This window comes from Schistocerca nitens, chromosome 9 (assembly GCF_023898315.1).
Source record: "Schistocerca nitens isolate TAMUIC-IGC-003100 chromosome 9, iqSchNite1.1, whole genome shotgun sequence".
NCBI lineage: Eukaryota > Metazoa > Arthropoda > Insecta > Orthoptera > Acrididae > Schistocerca > Schistocerca nitens.
In genome coordinates this window covers 96,422,502-96,428,388 of record NC_064622.1, presented here as the reverse complement: position 1 = coordinate 96,428,388, position 5,887 = coordinate 96,422,502, and the positions used below count along the sequence as shown (strand labels likewise).

General features: G+C 46.2%; 1 non-coding gene and 1 pseudogene across 1 annotated transcript; one reads left to right on the top strand and one right to left on the bottom strand.

The window, feature by feature from the left end:
- The first annotated feature begins 4,181 nt into the window (after nucleotides 1–4,181).
- Nucleotides 4,182–4,256, top strand: Trnat-ugu (transfer RNA threonine (anticodon UGU)). The gene has a single exon. It is a non-coding gene; the product is annotated as a tRNA-Thr (tRNA).
- Nucleotides 4,257–5,254: 998 nt separating this feature from the next.
- On the bottom strand, nucleotides 5,255–5,372 carry LOC126204793 (5S ribosomal RNA; annotated as a pseudogene).
- Between the last annotated feature and the right edge of the window lie 515 nt (nucleotides 5,373–5,887).

The window sequence follows — 5,887 nt, the reverse complement described above, 5'->3', positions numbered from 1 at the left end:
CGACTTTGTTAGCAATGGTTCACTGTCTACATACGCTCTCATTTGCAGAGACGACAGTTTAGGCGCCATATTCAGTTACTATAATTACTATCGTCAAGAATGTATTCTGAACAGATAATATTGTAAATCATGTACCGTCAAGAGCGACGTTCATTATTAATGGATTAAAGTTAAGTATCAAACTAATTACATCCGCTTTCTGAATTCTCATTCCTTGTCATGTTCCAGACCTCACGTCAGTATAGTTCTTCCCTCCTCACGCCAGCCTGCGTGAGCTATAACGCGTGCATTTCGGCTTCCACTCGTAACACGGTGTTGTCTCTTCTGCTAATACAAAAACTTCCTTCCGCGGCAAGACCTGCCCGACATTTCCTGAACACACCGTCATACTTTCATCGCATGTCGGTTGCCAAAATTCTTGGAATCACATGCCAGATGCTGCTTTTTAGCTCTTCATATGTGTGGTGATTGTTTGCGTGCATTATCTGTTAACGTCAACCGAATATACGATTGACGTGGATTTATGGAGTCTAGTCAACTATTCTATCATAAAACGTCTCGTAATAGAGTCATAAAGACACTGGAAGTGTATAATCTAGCACTATGCCGCTTGAAATGACAGTAGGTATTTTCATTTGTTGTTAGTTTTGTGAAAAATGTTGCATTGTATTTTTGGTATATCTACCAGAAATTATGCTTTGCTGGGAACAGGTCAGACTAGTAATTCATCTTTCATGATTTCACACCACATCGTGTAGAGACGCTTGATTCAACTGGAGAAGATTTTTCAGACATTCAGAGTCGGTTGTTTTGTTACTTCAGGCAACCCGACAAATGTAACCATAGTTGACCAGAAAAAAGTCGGTTCTGATGGATCTAGTAATAAAGCGCGTGCCTGGAAACCGAGAGGTCGTGGAGTCCAATCCGATCGGTTCACGGAAATCTTCAGCCTGCCTTTAATGTAACTTTCATGTCGGTGTGTAGAGTCGTCATGAACAACATGTGGTTCGGATTGCACGTAAATTGTGCTTCCACTATCCCCCAGGTGCGTAACTGCGTGGGTAGGTCACAGAGACGTTCAATCGAAAGAGTTTCAGTCGACCATTGAGCCCCGCGAAATTACACTACTGGCCATGAAATTTGCTACACCACGAAGGTGACGTGCTACAGACGCGAAATTTAACCGACAGATGCTGTGATATGCAAATGATTAGCATTTCAGAGCATTCACACAAGGATGACGCCGGTGGCGATACCTACAACGTGCTGACATGAGGAAAGTTTCCAACCGATTTCTTGTACACAAACAGCAGTTGACCGGCGTTGCCTGGTGAAACGTTGTTGTGATGCCTCGTGTAAGGAGGAGAAATGCGTACCATCAAGTTTCCGACTTTGATAAAGGTCGGATTATACCCTAATGCGATTGCGGTTTATCTTATCGCGACATTGCTGCTCGCGTTGGTCGGGATCCAATGACTCTTAGCAGAATATGGAATCGATGGGTTCAGGAGGGTAATACGGAACGCCGTGCTGGATCCCAACGGGCTCGTATCACTAGAAATCGAGATGAGAGGCATCTTATCCGCGTGGCTGTAACGGATCGTGAAGCCACGTCCCGCTCCCTGAGCCAACATATGGGGACGTTTACAAGACAACAACCATCTGCACGAACAGTTGCAGCAGCACGGACTATCAGATCGTAGACCATGGCTGCGGTTACCCTTGACGCTGCATCACAGACAGGAGCGCCTGCGATGGTATACTCATCGACGAACCTGGGTGCACGAATGGCAAAACGTCATTGTTTCTGTTGAATCCAGGTTGTGTTTACAGCATCATGATGGTCGCATCTGTATTTGGCGACATCGCGGTGAACGCACATTGGAAGCGTGTATTCGTCATCGCCATACTGGCGTATCACCCGGCGTGATGATATGGGGTGCCAATGGTTACACGTCTCGGTCACCTCTTGTTCGCATTGACGTTACATTTCCGATATTTTACGACCCGTGGCTCTACCCTTCATTCGATCCCTGCGAAACCCTACATTTCAGCAGGATAATGCACGACCGCATGTTGCAGGTCCTGTACGGGCCTATCTGGATACAGAAAATGTTCACTGCTGCCCTGGCCAGCACATTCTCGAGATCTCTCACCAATTGGAAACGTCTGGTCAATGGTGGCCGAGCAACTGGCTCGTCACAATACGCCAGTCACTACTCTTGATGAACTGTGGTATCTCGTTGAAGCTGTATGGGCAGCTGTACCTGTACACGCCATCCAAGCTCTGTTTGACTCAATGCCCAGGCGTATTAAGGCCGTTATTACGGCCAGAGGTAGTTGTTCTGGGTACTGATTTCTCAGGAGCTATGCACCCAAATTGCGTGTAAATGTAATCACATGTCAGTTCTACTATAATGTATTTGTCCAATGAATACCTGTGTATCATCTGCATTTCTTCTTGGTGTAACAATTTTAATGGCCAGTAGTGTATTATAATCAGAAGAAAAGTGCCAGAATGATTTTTCGCTTCGCAGCGGAGTGTGCGTTGGTTGTAAAGTTCCTGGCAGACTAAAACCGTGTGCCCAACTGGGATTCGAACCTGGAACATTCACCTTTCGCACGCAATTGCCCTACCAAGTGAGCCAAGCAAGACTCACGGCGCGCCCTCACGCCCGCCAGTACCTCATCTCCTGTCTTCCAAACTTCGCAGAAGTTTTCCTGCATACCTTGTGGGACTAGAGGTCATGGAGGAAAGGACAGTCTGGAAACAACCTGCCAGCTGTGGCTAAGCCATGTCTCAGCAACATCTTTTCTTCCAGGAGTGCTAATTCCGCAAGCTATACTCCGTCAGAACAGAGCTCGGGAGGCGCAACGGCACCGACTGACCCCCGTGCCATCCTCGGCCGATAGGCGTCACTGGATGCGGATATGGAGGAGCATATGGTCAGCATATCGCTGTCCCGGCCGTTGTCAGTTTTCGTTGCCGTGGCCGCTACTTCTGAGTCAAGTAGCCCCTCTGTTTGTCTCACAAGAGCTGAGCGCACCTCGTTTGCCAGCAGCGCTTGGAACACCCGGGCACTCACCCATCCAAGTGCTAGCCACGCCCGACAGCGCTTAATTTCGGTGATCTGAGGAGACCGGTGTCACAACTGCGGTAAGGCCGTTGGCCCCGCAAGGCATCCAGGAGAATAATTTTTGAACTCATCACTGGAACGTCAGCGATCTTGCATCGTAATGTCATAAAAAACGACCAGTTCAGAGTGCAAATGGTGATTGTTTTTATGGTATTGTAAACGGTGTCAGTCGTACAGAGACCATCTGCAGATCGGCGACGTCTCCAGTGATGACGTGTGTAGCTGATGCACAGAGTCGTTGTAAGTGCCTCCAACAAAAATGAACAAGGCCGTGCCCAAGCACGTTTCGAAAACAGTTCTGCGTTTACGTGGAAGCGAAAACCGATCGTGGAAGTGCAAAACAGGCAGCTAGAAAAGAATTTCCATAAGTGATTTTTGAGTGTTTACACGACCAAACAGAGGAGGAAATGGGGACGTGGTCTACAAAATCCTTTGCTGGGAGACCGATGTGAACGTAATGAGAGACTTGTATCTTACAAGAATCACAAATTACAATCGATTTTGTCTTACATTACCGACTAGAGCATATTTTACCGCTGCATTACATTCATTTATTCGCACTAATATGTTTGTAATTTAAACAATGTTGCAGATTTATGTTATGTGGTAATATACATAACATTATGCATTTCTTAACTATATATGACGGTAGTATCTGTTTCCGAAAGAACAGTTACCGTCGATGACCATGCAGCTTTGCTAGAAATGAAATGATAATTAAATAGACACCCTAGCTGCAAGCAGGCGTTGATACACTTCATTGGGGACATGTTGAAAATGTGTGCCCCGACCGGGACTCGAACCCGGGATCTCCTGCTTACATGGCAGACGCTCAATCCATCTGAGCCACCGCGGGCACAGAGGATAGTGCGTCTATGCCCGAACTCGTACGGGACTTGGTAGATTAATCTGCCACGAGTACTGAGTATGATGGGCAAACATCTATTAGGCGCACTACGAATGTCGTGTTGTGGACATGTTGGGAATGTGGATCTCACGGGGAGCGTGCAAGGGATAAGTCCCTGCAGACGCACTGTCCTCTGTGCCCGCGGTGGCTCAGATGGATAGAGCGTCTGCCATGTAAGCAGGAGATCCCGGGTTCGAGTCCCGGTCGGGGCACACACTTTCAACATGTCCCCAATGAAGTGTATCAACGCCTGCTTGCAGCTAGGGTGTCTATTTAATTATCATTTCATTTAAAAACAGGATTTTCAAGATACTACCCTTTAACAGCTCTTACGATTTTATTGGCCGATGTATTCTTCGTGCCACAACGTTTATGAAGAAATTTGTTTTAACTTTGGTATTACATAATAAGTTTTCAGTTTTATACGATGCTGTTCCAGAGAAACGCTTATAAATTAACTTCGTTTCTGTTAGTGGGGAGGAATAGAGACATTGGCTGCATAGTTATTGTTGATTTTAGATGCTTTTATTTTAGTGTTATTGTGGAGATAATCATTTAACATAGGTCTTTCACCATTATTATATGCAATAGTTTATGTTATGTATAGATCTTGTGATTAATTTTGATCTAGTAGTACTTCACATGTTGTGTTAAGCATTACCTTGTAGTAGTGCTATTTTACTAACGTGATAGCTCGTGGATATCAAAATCTGCAGTGGTAGGTATCCTGAGGATCTGAGACTTATGACGGGTTTTGTCTGTAGTTTTACTGTGTCTAGAAGTCGTATACTATCTCCACTTTAGTGTTTTGCGGAGTTTATCCTTCGGTGTGTTTTGTTCAACCAATCTATAATTGATTGGATTTCAGTTGCTGTACTCTCAAAGATAATCATAAAGTCATCAGCATACCATTTGTAACATACAATTTCTCTACTAATTGAGAATTCTTTTTCCGAAAGGTAGCTTGAAAAAGAAACATTTTTCTGACGTTCTAAAAACTGAACTCCTCTCGAACAGGCCATGAAGGCCCAAAGGTACCGACCGGCCGCCGTGTCATCCTCAACCACAGGCGTCACTGGATGCCGACATGGAGGGGCATGTGGTCAGCACACCGTTCTCCCGGCCGTATGTCAGTTTCCGAGACCGGAGCCGCTACTTCTCAATCAATTAGCTTCTCAGTTTGCCTCAAAAGGATTGAGTGCACCCCGCAAGCCAACAGCGCTCGGCACACCGGATGGTCGCCCATGCAAATGCTAGCCCAGCCCGACAGCGCTTAACTTCGGTGAACTGAGGGGAACCGGTGTTACCGCTGCGGCAAGGCTATGAGCTAACATCAAAATGCCTTCGATTACTGTCACAAGTTCCACAGAAACCCAGTCAATGGTCCCTGTAGCGTAATACTGTCTCTACCGGCCTGTGAATGTGGCGCGGTGAATATTTCGAGGAGTTCTTCGCCTGCGTGACAGCATGTTCGCACATGCCCAGCAATCTGTTGCAATGAGAAACGTCATTTGTCTTAGCAGGCTCTACACATTTCCACCGATCCGGAAACCAGTCTCGATGATCCCTTGCCCACCGAAATCGTAATTGAGGATATGGTTGGGTCAACATCGGAACACGCAGGGATCGTTTGCTCCAGAACCCCTAGTTCAAGAACGTTTCCTGAAACCTGTGCTCTGAACATTTGCATGCACCAGCACTGCATTTTGTGGTCAGACCCGCCACAGATGATCTCTTGTCCTGCTGTACAGAGCGAGTAAGACGTCCACGTTCTGCTATCAGATGTGAATGACCAACAACTAATTGCCTACTCACTGTCTCACCGTCGTTCGTTCGTTTTCCA